Source organism: Lissotriton vulgaris, chromosome 4_1 (genome assembly GCF_964263255.1).
Source record: "Lissotriton vulgaris chromosome 4_1, aLisVul1.2, whole genome shotgun sequence".
NCBI classification, from domain to species: domain Eukaryota; kingdom Metazoa; phylum Chordata; class Amphibia; order Caudata; family Salamandridae; genus Lissotriton; species Lissotriton vulgaris.
In genome coordinates this window covers 1,211,378,059-1,211,398,934 of record NC_141691.1, presented here as the reverse complement: position 1 = coordinate 1,211,398,934, position 20,876 = coordinate 1,211,378,059, and positions in this window count along the sequence as shown.

Below are 20,876 nucleotides of genomic sequence, written 5' to 3'. Positions count from 1 at the left end.
CAGAAAGCACACAAATGTTTAGTAAAGGCGAAAAGCGCAGGATACATATAATGAGGACGTAACCCCTCCCTAATAACAACACTCACTACCCTGCAGCTACCCCACAAAACAATATCACATCAAAATAAAATTGCAAAAATGAAGTGTCTTTCTCCGGTGAGCGAACTCTCACCCGAGTTTCCATGTGACTTGAAGCTCTTGTTAATCGCACCCGATCCTTCAGTAAAGTTCAATGTCCATGGTCTTAAATGGCGATAACACGACCTCCCAAAGTTTCCATCTCACTTGAAGCTCTTGTTACTGGCACTCGATCACCCGGTGCTGTGAAGAAACCTCTAATCCAAGTCCAAGGCACATGCCTCCGTGCATCGTAGAACTTTCAAGGAAAAGCAACCATAGTATAACTTCTCAAGTTAGCATTCAGATATTTCAACAGTCTTCAGAAAAGTTCAGTACCATGCATCATGCTCTCAATCCTCTCCCCTGAAAAGAAAATGAAGAGGGAACTCCCGTCACCGAAATAGCCCTGTGAGAAACATCAGCGGAAACGAGCACCTAATTCACATTAGATTTTGAAAACGATGCGTGGTTGGCTAAACAGGAAACCATGCAGGTGTGAAACGCCAGCCTCAACATGGCGGCACGCAGCGCACGCTGCACCATGTGGCTCTCGGCACGCCAGAGCTGGAACAGCGTCAGTGAGCGGTGTGGAAGGGGTCAACCCTCCAACGACGTCAGTAATGCCATGGAACTGCTCCTCGCGGGAGACACAGCAGGTAAGTTTAATGCGCATTACTTAGTTCGCGCATAGTTTTAAATGTAAGCGCTACAGTTAAACTGCTCCAACAGCGCAAATCAAAAAGAAACAAATAATCACAGTTATTGTAAAAATAAATAAAAAAGACTCCACTGGTAGACTCCCACAAAAGCATGAGAGCGTCGCCAATCTTCCCAACAATGCGCCGCAAGTGCCGATTTCCTCATGAGTAGATCAACATTTGTGACCGCAAGATGCCTGAACTGTCAAGATGTAGTCCATTCACTGCAGATCGCTGGCAATTATCATATTAAGTGCCTGCCAACCTCTGCTTATTGTAAATGTAACGGTTCAGTTGAGTGCCCGGTTCCTTTCAATACACATCACTGGTGTCATTTCCAAACACCAGTTAGTACTGTTAATCCAGGTCAATAGGAAGACTCACAACAACTGTATTAAGGTCAGCAGGGCAACAGAAAGGTAGCAATCTGCACGGTAGCTTGATGAATACAGGCAGTAGGGAATCAAACACCTTGGGCTGCAAGCTGTCCAGATGACAAAGGACACAGGTGGGGTTAAGCAAGGCGTTTCCGTTTCTTAAGATAATCGTAGTTCCAATATTTTTAGTAAAGTCCTTAGTTCCAGTAGACTCTTTTAAACACAGTCTCTCCTCAATGCTGTAGGTTCTTTTCAATAGTACCAATTCCTTTTCATTTTGTAGGTTCCTTAGTTCCTTCAGACAAAGATACTTTCGTTCATGCGTAAGTCCTTTAAATCGTCGCCAAAAATGTTGTAAATGGATGATCCTTGAGCCAGGTGTATAAAACAGGATAGATTTATTTAACTTAAGTTCCAGGTTAAGCTCATTAAGATAAGATAGATAGAAATGTAAACCCCACCAGGAGCAACCTCCCTGTTGCTCAGCCTACCTGCCATCAACTGCCTCTCCACACACAAGTCAGGCACCAAACATTCCATGATGTCACCAGGCATTCTACCACTCACACTATCTGAGCAACAGGGAAATCCAAGCCAGGGAAAAGAGAGACACAAGTCAATTATAACAATAACATAACAGTTTAGGGAGAAAGCGGATAGACTGGGGTTCTGATTAGCAGGATCCCAGTCAGAGTAGTCAAAAACAGCGTCACATCAAGCAAAAAGTGGGGGTAACCATAAGAAGTAGATCCTACTTTCCTAAATATATAAATTACAAACATAAAAAACAAATAGTTAGCTTTTCCCATATAAGGATATACCTGCCATTTTTTTTATGTAAGCCTAAATCAACCAATAATATTAAACAATACACAACCTTAACCAATAAGATAGCCTAACCAATTAAACAAACAATATAAAAGCCAAAGAAATTAAAGCAAAAAATATCTCACAAAATATCAGACATTTGACAAGAAGGAAACTCTGCCTGATTTTGCCTGCCAACTAAAAGACTACAATATATACAACAATACTACTACGTGTCCAAGTAAGTATTAATTTAATTATATTTAAAATAAAGAGTAAAATAATTGTAACTTGCAAAAATATAGTTTAAGAAACAATATCTAACACACTGTTTAACGTTACACTTTTTTAAAAAATGTTTGAAAGCTTTATTGAAAAGAATTGATGAAGCAAGAAAATGACATCAGCAAAATAAAAAAACAAATAGATATCAATCAATTCTGAAGGCCTAACATTACCAACGTCATAACAAGAAATAAAGCATTTTATCGTTTTTTTTTAAAGGGAAGTGAAAGGAAGGAAGGAAGGGAAAGGAATAGGAATAAAAAAGTGGATTGTAATCAAATCATGTTATATGGAAAAAATGGCAAAAGAAATAAATGCTGCAAGCAATAATATACAATCTGTATCATAGAAAGAAACATTGCAATATAAGAAAATTATGAATAACATTAAATAAACAAGAAGGAGAGAGTAAAATTCTTCAAGGAGGTTTAACATTTTCTGAATTGACAAGAGTGGGTTTCTTTTGAGCTAATTGATCAAGGTATGTGGTGAGGGGTAACCAATAAAGGTCCACATTTCGAGTTGGTGTACAGGAGGAGACAAAGGCAACATCAAGCCTATGAAAATCGCATAAAGAATTCCACCAACTGAGGATGGAAATATTCATAAGGGACTTCCGGTTAGAAGATATGTGTTGAAATGCGAGTGCAAGCATGAGGTCCAAAAGGCTTACTACATAGAAAAAGAATAGGAGTGAATATGGAATGGAAAATGTAAAAATGTTGGAGATATATGACCAAACTTGTTTCCAGAAAGCAGACACTGCAGGACAGAGAAAGAAGAGGTGTAGAAGGTCAGAATTGGGAGCACCACAAGTCCAGCATTTAGAATCTGAAGAAGACGTGAAATGAGATATGGAAAGAGGAGAAAGGTAAAGTCTATGGTATAGAAAAAATACAGATTGAGTAAGAGAGGCAGATCGAGAAGTTTTCAAAGTTTTGGACCAGAGTTTGTCCCAAAGAGCAGTGGGCCAAGTACAATCCAAATCCTTTTCCCAAGAGAGTTCCAATTTGGATTTGGCATGATGAGGGTTAGGAGAGGAAAATAACTTATAAATAAAAGACGCTTTAGGGAAGGTAGAAAGTATCACTAGAAGATGAGAAGGAGAAGTTAGTGAAGACGAGGAAGGAAGAGAATAGTAGCGCTCAAGAATTATTTCCAAAAGGATAGTATATTTTTGTAGAAAGGAATGAGGACTGCGGAATTGGAGCTGAAATTGGGGAAATGAACGAGGCAGTACACCATCAAAGAAGTGATTGACCCATATGATACCTTTTAGTCTCCAAGATGTCCAAGAGATAGGTCTGTTATTTAAAAGAATAAGTGAGTTATACCAAATGGGTGTATGAAGAAAAGTTTCTCGTGAGATGACTGAAGGACTGGGTTCTTTGGACCCAGCGGTGCCAGGGCACAACACCTGAAACCTTCGTGGGTAACCTGCTCCGGCGTACAAGTCACAGAGACACGGGACACTTCCTTCGGCGTCAAAGAGTCAAGGTTTATTTACTGCAGGGAACACAGAAGTCACAAGAAGTACATCGGGTGTAGTTCGGGGAGACTGCTTCAAATTGTATTTGTGGATCGCTCCTTTTATACAGTTTCTACCCATAGGATAACATGATACACAATAGTTTACAACCTGGTTCCCACAAGTCGCTCTCAGAGGGGTCGCTTAGATCACTTTGAAACACACAAGATCCGGAACATAAGTGCGGAAACATTTGGCGGTTCCCAACTGTAAAAACCCATCTTCCCACCATTAGCAAATTCCAATCAGCAGTAAAGTAGATCGAAACAGGAACGAAGACAGGTGCAGAGGAAGACGGGGACAGTGGGGAGATCGGAAAGGGTGTAAAAGGGGAGTGTCGAGAAGCACGAGATACAGGCATCAAAGGGACGTGCCTAATGAGATGCACAACTGAGACAATAAGCCCGTGCGGCAAGATGAGCCTCGAGCGGCGCCATCTGCCTTACAGTAGCATCCCCCTCGTCATAAAGACACTTACAAAGAACATGTGTCTTCCGCAAATATCTTGGGAGTCCCAGGGTCGCGAAGCGGACAGCGTCCGTTCGCTGGCTACTTGAGGGCAAGAGACAAAATGGATGCCGTATCTAAGATGGAACCCGTGGGTACAGATGACAAACCCACATAACAAACGAACGGTTTAGGTTAGCACAGCGAAACTGCGCACACTTGCTAAACTCGTCATTTGCGGTTCATAGATACTAGACTCGACCATATTCGTGTGAGTCGAAAACACCACTTACAATTGTCACGGAACCTCAGACGCTCCTTTTGCCCTCATGTAGGCAAGCACTAGTCGGAATCATACTCGATATTCATCAGACCATCAAGATGTCGTTGTAGCATAGCTCTGTCCAACCGAGTCCCCTTGGTAACAGATGGTTGTCTCATACACGTTGTAGCACAGAGGCCACATAAGGCAGGACCACACTGCACACAAAGGCAACACGTGAACAGGAACACTACCACAACCCCGATGATCGTCAGAATCTTCCAACCCCAAGTCGACACCAGGCCCCAAAACCAACCAAGTAGCGTCCAATCCCCTACATCCACGTGTATGGATTCGGAGATCTTGTGCAACTTCGAGATGGCTTGATAGACAGTAGGAGCATTATCTGGAATGAAAATGCAACAGCTCGAATGGATCACTTTACATACCCCACCGCGATCTGCTAAGACAACATCTAAAACCATACGGTTTTGTAATGTCATAAGTCTCTCCGCCTGAAGTTCTGTGGTGATATTACCAAGGGCACTGGCAGTAATGTTAGCTGTCGATTCTACCACTCGAGTCAAATGTCTCAGGTTCCTACTATTAACCATAGGTCCCCAAAACGGGAGGAAACCCTTGAAAAAGTCTCCTGCCTCTTGACCGGCAGTATCCTCTTCACTAATTACGCCTCGTACAACTCTAGTCTTATGATAATCGGCATCTACAGTAAACGTCGGAGGCAACAGATTTGCAACAAAACATGAGCCCATGAAGTCTGCGGGCAACCATGTGTATGCACGATCATGACAGATGAAGTACGTACCCTTGGCAGCCAGAAGCACAGGGATCGGGGACATTGACAGAACGTAACTTTCAGTGCAAGCACTTACTCCAAGTGAGGCTTGCGAGCCACGACCCACAAGACAAAGATTACCAGTGTGGGGTACGACCCATATTGGAGACGAGCTTTTAAGCTGCTTTTCATTAGTGAACGTACTATATTCCCCTTTATTCGGTGCCCTATAGGCTTGTACCTCTGCCTTAGGGATGAGATAAGCATCATAGATCTCATCTTCCAAATCCTGTATTATCATCGATACCACCCACTGCCATGAGGTAGGACCCGGTTTGGGGGAACGTTCTGGAGAGGGGTGGAAACCTAGTGCGCTTCGAAGCATTGTTTGGTATGCTCGAGCTGACCCTTGGGAACTATACGGTAACACCAGATATGGAATTCCCTTACCCGTAGTATGTGGCATCAACCCACACACCCAACAATTAGTAGTGTTAACCACTAACTGATGCTGATGGAGGAGCTGGATAAAGGAATTGTTGCGGAATTCTACACGTCTAGCCTGTTCGTGTTCTGGTAACATATGAAAGGAATGAGGAGAAGCAGTAGAAGTAATGTTAGGGTAAGGAGTAGGAGTAGGGGTAGGAAGTAAGAAGTAAGACATAGTGTAATACACCCCACCCGCCAAAAATGCGGAAGCAGTTAAAAACAATACAAACAATTGGAATACAAAACATTTAGTACGACTAAGTTTCTGCAGTTTGACTCTATACGCCTGCGTTCCTTCCAAATCGTTCAGCTTTGAAAATGCCATTTCCCTATGACCGTCCGCAACGTTTCTTGACGCACTTCGTTCTGTGCAGCAATAGTCAATTCCCAGGAGTTCCTAGGAACCGACGGCCTTTAACCTAGCGTCAAGACCTACTGTCCAGAAGGAAGTACGCGCGCGGCCCTACGGCCCTCAATACACAATATGTATTTATTTAGCACAATAATTCAGCTGTGGAAGGAAAAAGATACAAGGAAGAAGCTTGATATATATATATATACAAAACAATTTTCAATGATACGAATGTTCAAAGTTGATCATGGGAAACGAAGATATTGCAGTTATCAATTTCAGCAAAGCAAGCAAAAATTTTTATTTGTCCTTAGTGTGAGAACGCAAAGAATATCGATGTTTCCCAGGACGTGTCTGCTCGTCAAACAAAGGATCTGTCGAAGAGACAGCGTCCTGCTGATCAGTTCGTTGGTCTGGTCTTGAGTCTCTTGCTGACAATGTTCCAACAATGGCTTTCTGCTGCGCTGAGTGTTCACCAACAAGTTGTGCGTCACTGAAAGGTACAAACGCCGGCAATGTCGCTGCTTCTGTTGACGCAATGCCTTTCCTCACCCACGGGTCTGCCGGCAAAGGAATAGGGACTCGCTTACAATGGGTAGCATGTACCCAGTTCTTCCGTCCCTCAAGACGAACGGCAGTCCTCGTGGCCAAAAGCACCTGGTGAGGTCCAACAAAGCGGGGGTCCAGATTCTTCTTGCGCGAAAAATTTCGGGTGACAACCCAATCACCAGGCTGGAGCTGGTGGCCTGGACCCTCCGTCTGCGTCGGCAAGGCGTCGTAAACCTGTTGATGAATTAACCTCAGTTTAGCAGTCAAGTCATGTAAGTAGTCAATCAACATCGGGTACTCAAGATCAACAAACATACCTGGCCTAGGAACCCCCCACACATTCGCAGGACGGCCGAACACTATTTCATAGGGACTAAGCCCTATTCGGGAGTGTACAGTCGCCCTAGTTGACAGTAATGCTAGAGGCAAAGCGTCAGGCCACGAAAGTCCAGTCGTAGCCTGGATCTTCGCTAATTTCAGTTTAAGGGTGCCATTGTACCCTTCAACCAATCCAGCTGACTGGGGATGATTGGCGCTGTGGAATTTTTGACTAATTCCAAGGCCCTTACACACACTCTTCATCACACTTCCAACAAACTCACTTCCGTTATCTGACCACACGACTCTAGGCATTCCATACCGAGGAAAGTATTCCTTCAGTAGGATTTTCGCAGTAGACAAAGCAGTATTATCTTTGAGGGGATAGGCCTCGATCCATCGGGAGAATGCGCAAACCACAACCAAAACGTATTTCAGGTTATTGCATCGCTCCATATGGATGAAGTCCAATTGGATCACCTCAAAGGGATACGAAGGAGGAGCAAAACTGCCAGGGGGAGTTGGGGTTCCTTTGCCAGGATTGTACATTATACACACCATACAATTCTTCACCAAACGTTCAGCACACTTAGTAATTCCATCATTCTTCCACACATCAGCCAACAACTTGCAAATACCTTTCGCGCTAATATGTGCTAACCCATGTGCCATTTGCACAACGGCCAGTACATACGCATCAGGCAACATCCATCTTTTCTGATCTGACAAATCAATCCAGCAACCATTCACATCCAACCTTCCCGTACTTTCTTTCCACTTCATCTTTTCAGTGTCGGTGGCCTCATTCTGAATTGCTTTCACACTCTCTATAGTATTCTCACACATACTTGATTCTGTAGGCCACCTAACCGAATTCGTCACATACATTCGAGTGCTAAGGTTCCGGGCAGTCTCCTTAGCAATCTCATCTGCAAACGCATTACCACGACCAACATCATCCGTCACCTTACGATGCGCACTACATTTAACAATTGCAACTTGAGCAGGCAAAGTCAATGCATCCAAAAGATCGTTCACAAGCTGGCCATGCTGTATTTTCGTGCCATGTGACGTCAAGAAACCACGTTCTCGCCACAATCGTCCGAAACTATGCGCTACACCGAAAGCATACTGACTATCGGTGTACACATTCACACGTTTACCTTTTGCTAATACACATGCTCTAGTAAGAGCGATCAGCTCTGCAGCTTGGGCAGAATTCTGACTCAATCTCGCAGTCTCAACAACAGTATTCAATGTCACCACAGCATAAGCAGTAGTCACATCACCATTCGGCAATTTAAAACATGACCCATCCACATACAGGATGCCATCCGGGTCTTCCAATGGGGTGTTTTTAAGGTCCACACGACCTTTTGTTTCCTCCTCTGTCCGCAAGTAACAGTCATGTTCTGTTACTGCATCTGACTCTGCACTAATTGGTAACAAAGTTGCCGGATTTAGGACATTACAACGTTTTATCTGAATGTGGCTTGCCAAGAGCGTCAATTCGTACCCAGATAACCTCGCACTCGTCAAGTGCTGAGTTTTCGTACGGTTCAAAAGAGTATCGACTGCATGCGGAACCATCACCGTAAGCATATTATCCATGACCAATCCTGCTGATTGTCGGATGGAGACCGCAGCTGCCGCAGTTGCTCTCAAACAACTCGGCAATGCTCTAGCTACTGGGTCTAAGGTCGAGGAAAAATATGCACATGGACGTTGCTTACCACCAAAAGGTTGCGTTAAGACGCTTAAAGCACAACCTTCCCTCTCGTGAACATATAACGTGAACGGCTTGCTGTAATCAGGGGTACCTAACACAGGGGCCGAACACAATGAATCACGTAATTCAGAAAAACGTTTCTGACATTCTTCCGTCCATGGTAAAGGAGTCGAAACATCCTTGCACGTAAGAGCCACCAATGGTTTCGCTAGCAATGAAAAATTAGGAATCCACTGCCTGCAGTACGATGTGATACCTAGAAAGGCACGCACATCTCTTTGGGTTTGTGGCACAGCCATGCGCGCAATCGCTGCAATTCTCTCTGGGGTCAATCTCCTTCCCTCCTTTGACAATAAGTGACCTAGATAGGTTACTTCTTGACAACAATATTGGAGTTTAGAAGGTGACACCTTGTGATTTAACTCACAGAGATGTTGCAGCAACGACACTGTAGCAATTTTGCAAATGTCCTGAGTATCAGCAGCCACCAATAAGTCGTCGACGTATTGGATTAAAGCCGCACCAACCGGCAACCTAAACGCATCTAGTTGACCCTTCAAAGCTTGACTGTAAATCGATGGACTTTCACAGTAGCCCTGAGGAGCGCGTTTGAACCGGAAGCTACGTCCACCAAGAGAGAAACCGAAAAGGTCCCTGCTCTCTTCGGCAATCGGGATGCTGAAAAACGCATTTTTCAAATCAATCACCGAAAACCATGAAGCCGTAGCTGGAATCAGAGTCAGTAGCGCCGTAATGTCAGGCACAACAGGGAATTGAGGAACCACAATTTTATTCACCTCCCGTAAATCAATAACAAAACGATAAACAGGCGGTTTGGTAGGATCAGTACGTTTAAGAATGGGCAGTACAGGACTATTGCACACGTTTCCCCGAGTTTCTTCAATGACATCTTTCTCGATCAAATCATAGATGATCGCTAACAAAGCTCGTTCACCATCCAGGGAGATACGATATTGGGGAATACGTGGCAATCGCACATTCGATTTCAACTGAACAACATAAGGGGAGATATCAAGTAGGCCCACGTCGTTTGGACCCGTCGCCCACAAAGATGCAGGAAGAGAACTCAATTCCGGTGGAAGCTTATCGAGGGACAAGTACATGGGAGAGACTACCCTCTCTCCTAACGTAAGCGTTATACCCGCAGGAGAACAATACAAAGTCGCATACAAGCGTTTAAGCAAATCCAGACCCAAAAGATTTTCACCACAACCAGTGGTTAAAATCAACGGAGCTTCGAGCTCACGAGGCCCAATTTTAAGGGGCAAAGGGCGCGAAACTGGATTGCTAACGGGGGCGCCAGAGAATCCAACAGATACATTTGTTAAGCCAGACAAAGGTGCGCCAGGGAGTTTCGAATGCATGATAGAACTTTTCGCTGCACCAGTGTCCAACAGAAAAGGCTCAACGACGCCCGATGTAGCAACTGCGACGTAAGGCCCTCTCTGATCAACCGGAACTGATACCACTCCCTCTCCTTGTCTTTGGCTGTCCTAGTAATTACTATCGTCAGTTCCCTGATCGACGTAATAATCGTCTACATTGTACTGCGCAGATCGTCCTTGCGATGATCCACGTTGGTCGAAACAATTATTAGAATTTGACGAGTTATTAGAACGGTCGTTCTGAGCACCACGACCTCTACCACGTGATGCGTTCTGTGAACCACCACGACCTCCTCTAGACGAATTACCACCACTACGATCATTTAAAGCAGGACAATTGAATTTAATGTGTCCCTCCTGTCTACAATAAGCACATTGGTTGTACCCCAACGAAGATCTCTGAAAAGATGAATCATTACGCGGCTGCGATCGATTTGATTGCGACTGCGATCTATTCTGCTGAGGCGCATTCTGATTAGAACGCGGCGGATATGCTTGTTGTAACAACACTTTAGTTTTCAGCTCTTTCGTCTTTTTATCGGCACGGTCATTTTCCTCTTTTTCTCTATTTTCGTAATATTGTGCCGTAGCCAGAATCTGAGCTGAGGTAGAAACGGCCCACGCACTTTCTGAATTCTTCAATTTATTGCACAAGTCGGGCAATAAGTTCGATACAAATTTATCCACAAACAGCCTTTGTCCACCCTCAGTACCCATATCCTGCCCACTATGATCGACGAATGTTTCCTCGAACCTCGTAAAGAAGTCTGAAACACTCTCATCTTTCTTCTGCTTACAGGCTGACAACTTGTCCCAATTTACCCTCATAGCTGGCATAAGCGTTTTCATTAACGTAATGATTCGCTGGGGAAGAAGTTCAATCAACTGATCGGGTTTAGTAGCAGCCACTTGTCCAGCGTCTGCCGCTGTAATGGCAGCCCAATCACCACCTAATTCATTCGCGTGATCTTGGTGACGAATCTTGGCCCATACCGGTTGCGGTACGACATTGCCAAACAACATGTCGATATCGGCCAGATTCATTATCGTAGCGTCTACGAGCTGCGATAATTCTTTGTAATACCCCGCAGGATTTTTGCGAGGATCAGGCAAAGTTTGTTTCACCTGAAGCACTTCCGATCGTTTCCAAGGGAGGTGTATCCACACTCTCTGGAAATGTGCTGGTATTGGAGCATTAGCATTAGTATTATCAGCGGGTACCCAAACTGGCGGAACTTCTCGCATAGGATATTGGCCAGACCCATCTCGTTGTTCAATGTCCTCAACGAACAATGCATGAGGAATAGGAGCGGGACGAAGAGATAGCAACCGTTCAATAGCACGTCGGACATTAGTGTCGACTATCAGTCCAGTTGCGAACTGAAGCCGGAGTTCAGACAGGGCGGTCAGCACCTCGTCAGGCGCATTGTCCGCTATCTGATCATGTAAGAACTTGCACATTTCATCAAACACATATCTCTGAGTAGGTATGTTGAATTGATCAAACGTTTCGAGGACAACACGAGGTGGATTTCTAACAGGGTTTATCATCCAACCCATCGCCATATTGTATAGCGCAACACGTTCTCTATTACCAGGAAGCTGGCTACGTCTCTGTGGACCATCAGAACCTGCAGACCCAAAAACAGGTCCGAGCGACTGAAAGAAGTTTGTCGCAAGGGGAGAATCACGATTACAAGTAGAGGGAGAAGAGTAAGACACAGGACTAACAAGAGAAGGAGTAGAGACGTTAGCAGCAACAGGGGTTAACAACACAGGAGCAGTAGCGTGAGCAGTAGCGGGAACAGGAGTATGTGGAAGCGGAGGAGCAGTAGGAATAGAAAGAGGCAAAGGAGCAGGAACAGTCGGAAGAGCAAGTGCAGGTTGAGGAACTGGTGGAACAGGTACGGCAGGGACCACAGGAGCTGCGGTACCCTGTACGTACGGAGGTGGCGACTTCATAAGATAGGACATTAAAGAATCCTCAACTGCCTCTTCCTTCTTATCCGACTCCGTAGACAAAACAGGATAGCATTTGTCTATGGACATACGCTGTAATCTCTCAAACACTTCCTTATCCTTATCCTCCTTATCACGCTGAAACTGCTCAGCTTTCTTTACTATAGTAGCAACAGTATCTCGCTGACTACGTTTATTTTGTCTGATCTCTTTCTGTCGGGCTTCTTTGCGCCAGAACCGAAAGGCATCAAACATGGCCGGCCTTGATTTACGTTCGAACAACTTTATTTCCAAATTATCTAAGATCGACGCTTCGAAGCTACCGTGAGGTGGCCAACGAAGATCGCCGTCTTTCTTTGTATATTTGATCCAATAATCGTTAAAAGCAATCGGGCCTAGCCCATGTTTGCTATATAGGTCATAAGTAGGAGTTCCAACCGGAGGTATCGGACACGAGTCCTCCAGCAGGGAATCCGCACCACAAGGTCTAAAGCAACTGAACAAAGTACTGCGACCAGGCATCTTGCACACTAGCCGAGTTTCACAAACTTCAAGGGTTACGGGATTTACCAAGTCCCAGCAAGAACAAAACCCTCGGTCTTTGGCGGCTGCAGTCGTCAAACAAATACAACAACAACAAAGTACGCTAGCAAAGTGTCACCGACAAAAACACTCACACAGCGTGTACAACAAAGACACCCGCTAAAGTGTCTACAACAAAAACACTCGCTAAAGTGTTTACAACAAAGACACTTGCTAAAGTGTCTACAACAAAGACACTCGCTAAAGTGTCTACAACCAAGAACTCTGGGAGCGACCCACAAATACTTAACTCAAAGATCAATGGCGTCCTCAGGAAGGCCCGTCTAATCGTCTCGCTATACCAAGGTCTACGCCAGGCGCCAAAACAGGTCTACAGTCAGGGTAGCAGTCCGTCGCAGCCGTTAGGAGGCGGGAATCTTCGCGGGAAAAGTCTTCGGGCCACTTATTTCGACAACAGGATCGATGAAGCGGGGTGCACCTTCCCTCGGAGATTTCACACGAAGTTCCTCACGATCGTCAGGCTTGGACCGGTACCACTGATGCAGCCCCACGTTGGGCGCCAACTGAAGGACTGGGTTCTTTGGACCCAGCGGTGCCAGGGCACAACACCTGAAACCTTCGTGGGTAACCTGCTCCGGCGTACAAGTCACAGAGACACGGGACACTTCCTTCGGCGTCAAAGAGTCAAGGTTTATTTACTGCAGGGAACACAGAAGTCACAAGAAGTACATCGGGTGTAGTTCGGGGAGACTGCTTCAAATTGTATTTGTGGATCGCTCCTTTTATACAGTTTCTACCCATAGGATAACATGATACACAATAGTTTACAACCTGGTTCCCACAAGTCGCTCTCAGAGGGGTCGCTTAGATCACTTTGAAACACACAAGATCCGGAACATAAGTGCGGAAACATTTGGCGGTTCCCAACTGTAAAAACCCATCTTCCCACCATTAGCAAATTCCAATCAGCAGTAAAGTAGATCGAAACAGGAACGAAGACAGGTGCAGAGGAAGACGGGGACAGTGGGGAGATCGGAAAGGGTGTAAAAGGGGAGTGTCGAGAAGCACGAGATACAGGCATCAAAGGGACGTGCCTAATGAGATGCACAACTGAGACAATAAGCCCGTGCGGCAAGATGAGCCTCGAGCGGCGCCATCTGCCTTACAGTAGCATCCCCCTCGTCATAAAGACACTTACAAAGAACATGTGTCTTCCGCAAATATCTTGGGAGTCCCAGGGTCGCGAAGCGGACAGCGTCCGTTCGCTGGCTACTTGAGGGCAAGAGACAAAATGGATGCCGTATCTAAGATGGAACCCGTGGGTACAGATGACAAACCCACATAACAAACGAACGGTTTAGGTTAGCACAGCGAAACTGCGCACACTTGCTAAACTCGTCATTTGCGGTTCATAGATACTAGACTCGACCATATTCGTGTGAGTCGAAAACACCACTTACAATTGTCACGGAACCTCAATGACCAACGGAAGGATCAAAGGTTTTAGTAGAGAAGAAGTATGTTTAAAAAGAGGAAGTGAGGTACAAGGGGATTTGGTGGAAAAACGTAAAACTTCCTCAAAGCAAAATGGTAGTAATAAAACTTGTTCAATATGGAGCCAAAGAGGAGAAAAGGGGGAAGATTCCGACAATAGCCATTGTGACGCTTGACGTAGAGAAAAAGATTTGTGATATAGACGGAAATCAGGAAAATTAACACCACCATTCGATTTAGCTTTACGAAGAGCTTGAAGAGAAATTCTAGATTTGTTATTCCTCCACAGGAATTTTGAAATAGAAGAATCAATACATTTAAAATAAAGGGCAGGAATATGCACGGGTAACGTGGAAAAGATATAGATAAGAATAGGGGCAATCATAATTTTGATCGAATCAAGACGACCCAAACCAAGAGAGAAAAAGAGGGTTCCAGGAGGAAAATAACTGATCGATTCGAGATCGATCTGCAGACATATTTAATTTAATGGAAGAGGAAATAGAATTGGAGAAGCAAATACCAGGATATTTAATCTTCGTACTATTCCAAGCAAAGACTGTTGAGGAAAATAAATGAGGAAGACAAAGTTTAGTCAAAGGGAGAATTTCTGTCTTATCAGAATTAGTCTTGTATCCTGAGACAAGGGAAAATGCATCAATTTCAGATAATAAAGGAGGGATAGATATTTCAGGGTTTGAAATAAACATGAGAATATCGTCTGCATATGCAGAAAGTTTTAATTGATTATCACCATATGGGAAACCAGAAATGGAAGAGTTATTACGGATGGAGGATAGAAAAGGTTCAAGAGCTAAGACAAAAAGAAGTGGAGAAAGAGGGCAGCCTTGACGTACTCCCTTTTGAAGGGTGAAGGATGAGGAAAGTTGTCCATTTACCAGAACCGAAGCTTTGGGTGAGGAATATAACAGAGATATGAGAGAAATAAATTTGGGACCAAAGCCATGCCATTTTAGGGAAACAAACAAAAAGGACCAGTCTACTCTATCAAAGGCTTTTTCAGCATCAACAGAGATAGCAGCCAAAGGGATAGAAAGAGAAGAAGCTTTATTTAAGATATTTAAAAAGAGTCGAGAATTATCAGAAGTGAGTCTCCCTTTAATAAAACCACACTGTTCTTTTCCAATAAGATGAGGCATAAATGGATCCAAACGTAACGCAAGTAAATTAGCAAAAAGTTTATAACCAACATTAACTAATGAAATTGGACGGTAGTTTTTACAAAATTTGGAATCACGACCATCTTTTGGAATATGACAAATGGTGGCATCCTAAAAAGTACCATCCGCTTTACCACAAGAATAAAATGATTGAAAAAGAGACAAGAGTTTGGGTAATAAGAGGTCAGAAAAATGTAAATAAAATTCAACTGGAAAACCATCAGGGCCAGGTGTTTTACCTTTAGTGAGAGAAGATAAAGCTGTAGAGAGCTCTTGTAATGAAAGATCAAGATCAAGATCTGGAAAATTAAGGTGAGAGGTAGAAGGTTTGGGTAATTTTTCAAAATAAGATTGAATAAGAGAAAGAGTTGGAGGAGATTCTGGAGTATACAAGTGTTGGTAAAATAATTGGAACTGATCAAGTATGTCTTGGTCTGTATGGAGAAGGGTATTGTCAGAGGAGTAGATGGAATCAATAGAAGTACGTTCCTTACGGGATTTGAGATAGTTAGCTCAAAGTTTACCAGATTTATTGCGACCACCGTAATAATGCGCACTACTACAAAGAAGAATGGAAGAAGCGGTATCAGTGGTGAGTTTGTTAAAAGCAATTATCGCTTGTAAAAGCTCTGGTGACTTACCTTTATCTGAAGAGGTGTAGAATTGGTGCTCCAATTTTTTAATATGCTTTAGGGAAGAAAGACATTTCTGAAGAAATTGTTTCTTTTTCCTAGAAACATAATCAATAATAAATCCTCTCGCAGTGGCCTTAAATGAATCCCAGAGAATATGAGAAGGAGTGCTAGGATCGGAATTGAATTGAAAGAAGTCATTAGTCAAAGAGCGAAAAGAGGAGGAAAAGTTAGGGTGAGTAAGAAGTGCAGAATTAAAGCACCAACGAGATGGTTTAGGGTGAGGTGTAAGTAAGTCAATATCCGTTAGAATGGGGGCATGATCTGAGATAACAATGGGTTCAATAGAGGAAGAAATAAAATTTTGAGATAAAGATTGAGAAAGAAAGATATAATCTAGTCGAGAGAAAGAAGCATGAGGAGGAGAGAAAAAGGAGTAATCCAAAGTGTCTGGATGTGTGAGTCTCCAAGAGTCAGAGAGGTGTGCTTGTAAAATGGTATCTAAAAACAGTTTGTGAGATTTATGAGGGACAAAGCGAACAGTAGATTTGCGATCAAGGAATGGATCCATAATCTGATTACAGTCTCCTTCTAAAATAAATAAATCATCTTTGTATTGAATACATTTGCCCGTAATTAAGGGCCAAAATGAACAATCAGGTTGAGTGGGACCATAAATATTAAAAACATTTAAAGGGATTGAATTAATTAAAAGTTTAGCTAAAATCCATCTACCATCAGAATCTTTTTCGTCTAACAACACTTTACATTTCAATTTTTTATGAATTAAAATAGCAACTCCATTTTTTTTATTGTTAGACTGGGAAAATACAACTGTACCAACCCAATTCCTTTTTAATTTAAGAGATTCAAGATCAGTGAGGTGAGTTTCTTATAGAAGGACAATATCGGGATTATAGGTAGATAAATGGGAAAGCACTCTCTGTCGTTTTATGGGATTAATAAAACCTTTTACAATCTGTAGCAGGGTCTATTTTTTACCCAGACAAATTCTGCCCACACCTGAGGCATGAGACAGTGATAAGCCCCCACCAGCTAGCATAAAAAAGAATTTGTTAAATTGACCAAACTGTCCTAGCTGTTCTTTTTCTATGAATAGGCCCCAAAGTGTCTCTCTCATACAAATCTTCTCAGCGAGGCTCAGCTCCCCGGAGCCCCCACTCCCTCGATCTGCACTTCTTCTCTTACACCCACGTAGATACTGCAAGAAAAGCAATACCGCAAGAATAGGGAACTTCCCAAGCTAAAAGAGACATCACGCAATAACTGATGGTTGGGGCCATTTGCCATCTTTCATATTATTGTATCTGTTGCTAGCTTTAATGTAACTAAGACATGCAACCAACATCTTCCTAAATGTTCCGCTTTCTTATAAAAGTTTCCCTGAAGTGACGCAAATCCTGGTCAATAGATGTTCAATTTCATTATGATTCATGGTCAAACATCCTGTGACCTTTTGAGAAACGTTTTGTAGCGTGGGTGGCACTTCTGTTTTGTTAAATATTTCTCAGAAGTGCCCACATTGTGTCATGTCCTGTAGGTCAAAGACACCTGATAATGTTGTCATTTTGTGGTCAATGGTCCATCATTGAAAGAGTATAAAGATCTGCTCCTCAGTCCATTCGACGGACTACCTCGCTGCAGTGACTCCTTGGGTCACTGACGCCTGTGTGGTCTCCTTCAGCCCTCTATCAAAGCATCTTGGACTGAAGCTCTAATTGGTTCTAAGACTCCCAGGCTCATTATTGAATCTTAAAAAGGGTTCTTCTTTTATATAAATCAGAAAGCTATTTTTCTCTACCGTTTACACGTCATAGTTTTGCAGAAGCACCCCCTCAAATTAAGCTGCCTTGGTGCAGTGCTTCAGGTCAATGACATTTCACCCTTTCGTTGCATTTAAATGCAACTTAAGGATTGTAATTCTTGGATGGCTAATTTTCTCATTTAATGTTTTACCTTCTAGGCACAAGAGCGTTACAAATATGTATTTTTGTGTTGCTATTTCTGACTAATTGCTATTGAAATTTTAATAGTCCTTCTAAACTAATGAATTGATTAATATATTCTCTGCTGTGTTAATGATTTGGTGAATAAAAGTGCTACTTCAACGTAAGACCTTTGTTTCACGTCTGTGTTCATTACTTTTAGACAGACAGTCTTTCGGTGGCCTGTGACCACCACAGGAGGGTCTATTCCACCCCTCAACAATTCCAAGTAACAACTCTAAATTTATAAACGAAATAATTATAATAACATTAAACAGTACAAAAAAGCATGCAAACATCAAATAGTCGAAAGAGGAAGGAGAAAAAAAATTCAAGAATAAAGAATAAAATCCAGTAGGCAGAAAGAAGGGGAAAGAAGAGGGAAGAAAGGTAGAAAAGAGAGAAACGGAAGAAGAGACAGTACATATCCTAAGGATGACTGAAATTAACATACCTGAGGGAAACAGATACAAGGAAGGTGGGAAAATGGCGACACTCAACAAGACGAACCAGGCAGAGGGTGGAACTCCTAACCACACCAGGACAAAGGAAGTGAAAATGCCACATACACGGACTCAGGGAGGATCATCATGAACCTATGTAGGGAGAGAAAAAGACAAATAACAGTAGGGAAGTAACAGCGTCGGCATACAAGGCAAAATATTCGACAGAACAAAAGGAATAATCAAGTAAAAGAAATATGTAGTAAGAAAGGAGATAAGAATGACGACGAAAGTTCAAGAAGGAAAACTTGACAATGGAACAACAGCAAACAATCTATAAGGAGGAATCAAACATTGATAAATCGAGAAGCTGAGATGGTCAACCACTAGAAGAGTTTGAAGTATCCATGGCGGTACCGGAGTGAAGATGAATAAAGTATTTTAGTTCTCAAGCATCTTGAAAGGTCCAGGTTTTGTTTTGTTAAGTAACTTTGAAAATACAAGATAGAAACAAACCATATTGAGCACCGAGAGATCGTAGAGGTGCACAAAGATTCAGAAACTCCTTTCTTCTGGATGCCGTCGCATTGGAGACATCCTGAGGTAAGAACACTCTCTGACCCATCCAGGAAATTTGACATTTGGATCTAGCTGCAGAAAGAACTGAAAGGAGATCTGTGAATTTCAAAAAGAGAATCAGATGAACGTGGACCAAGCCTATGAGCTCTCTGGATACTAATAGAAGTGGTAGGAGGCATATCTAATAGTTTAGGAATGAAGGAAGTGAAGAAAGTAACAGGGTCATCTCCTTCCAGAGATTCTGGTAGACCATAAATGAGGAGGTTGTTCCTTCTATTCCTATTTTCTAAATCTTCGGTGTCTTGTTGGAGAGCGAGGACCGACTTCTCCAAAGAAGAGATGCGTTGAGAATTGGATTGCACTGCCGAAACTTGTTGCTCTACAGAAGTAATTCTGGTATCCATAGACGCCCAGTTTTCTTTCAAAATGTGCATGTCTTTGCTAGTTTCTTCAACAAAAGGGCGGAGGGCACGTATCTCCTCTAAAAGTAGTTCCATTGAGATTGGAGAAGTAGGTTTATCCGGAGAGGGAGGATCTTGTTTTAGACGTTTAGAAGAAGTAGTAGGAGGAGAAGATTTAGTTGATTAAGACTGGGTTGAGGAAGATCGGTGCGGAGTTAGACCAGCCATTTGATCCACCGCTGTAGAGACACCAAAAGAAGCCGAAATAGAGGATTCTTGATGAGATTTAGAGGAGACAAAAACAAATTTTGGTTGACGCAGTTTGCCCATGCACAAACGATTACTGCAGCTTTTGACCAGCTGATGGATTACTGCAATATATTGAAATACAGCTTCCCAAAAATGGTGGGAGAAGAATTCCGTTAGCTTGTTGATCCAATTTGCATTAAGGAACTGCTGCTGATGTTAGTGAAAAGAATACACGCCTCAAAATGATAACTGCTACCAGACCCAATATCCAAAGATGTCAGCAGGAGATGTTTCATTGGTAAAAAAATTGCTTAAGGAAAGTGTTAGAAGCGGGACAAAAATGTGCATGAATTTAGATGAAGTCCTGTAGCAAACGCAATGTGTAACCAAATAAATGGTTAAATTTAAAGACGCGCATCAAATGAAGAAATATAAACATTAAAGTATGGCAGCAGTACCTCTCATATACAAAACTTCATAAGTGCTGTTAAATAGTCATTTACCCTTGATGATTTGAAGGAAGCAGGAGCCCTGGAGCATTAGAGTGAAGGAACCAGTGCAAAATAGTGAATTACATGTTCCCTGCACACATTAGGAGATGAGAACAACATTTGGGAAATGATGAATTGATGAATATATTCTCTGCTGTGTTAATGATTTGGTGAATAAAAGTGCTACTTCAACGTAAGACCTTTGTTTCACGTCTGTGTTCATTACTTTTAGACAGACAGTCTTTCGGTGGCCTTTGACCACCACAGGAGGGTCTATTCCACCCCTCAACAATTCCAAGTAACAACTCTAAATTTATAAACGAAATAATTATAATAACATTAAACAGTACAAAAAGGCATGCAAACATCAAATAGCCGAAAGAGGAAGGAGAAAACAAATTCAAGAATAAAGAATAAAATCCAGTAGGCAGAAAGAAGGGGAAGGAAGAGGGAAGAAAGGTAGAAAAGAGAGAAACGGAAGAAGAGACAGTACATATCCTAAGGATGACTGAAATTAACATACCTGAGGGAAACAGATACAAGGAAGGTGGGAAAATGGCGACACTCAACAAGACGAACCAGGCAGAGGGTGGAACTCCTAACCACACCAGGACAAAGGAAGTGAAAATGCCACATACACGGACTCAGGGAGGATCATCATGAACCTATGTAGGGAGAGAAAAAGACAAATAACAGTAGGGAAGTAACAGCGTCGGCATACAAGGCAAAATATTC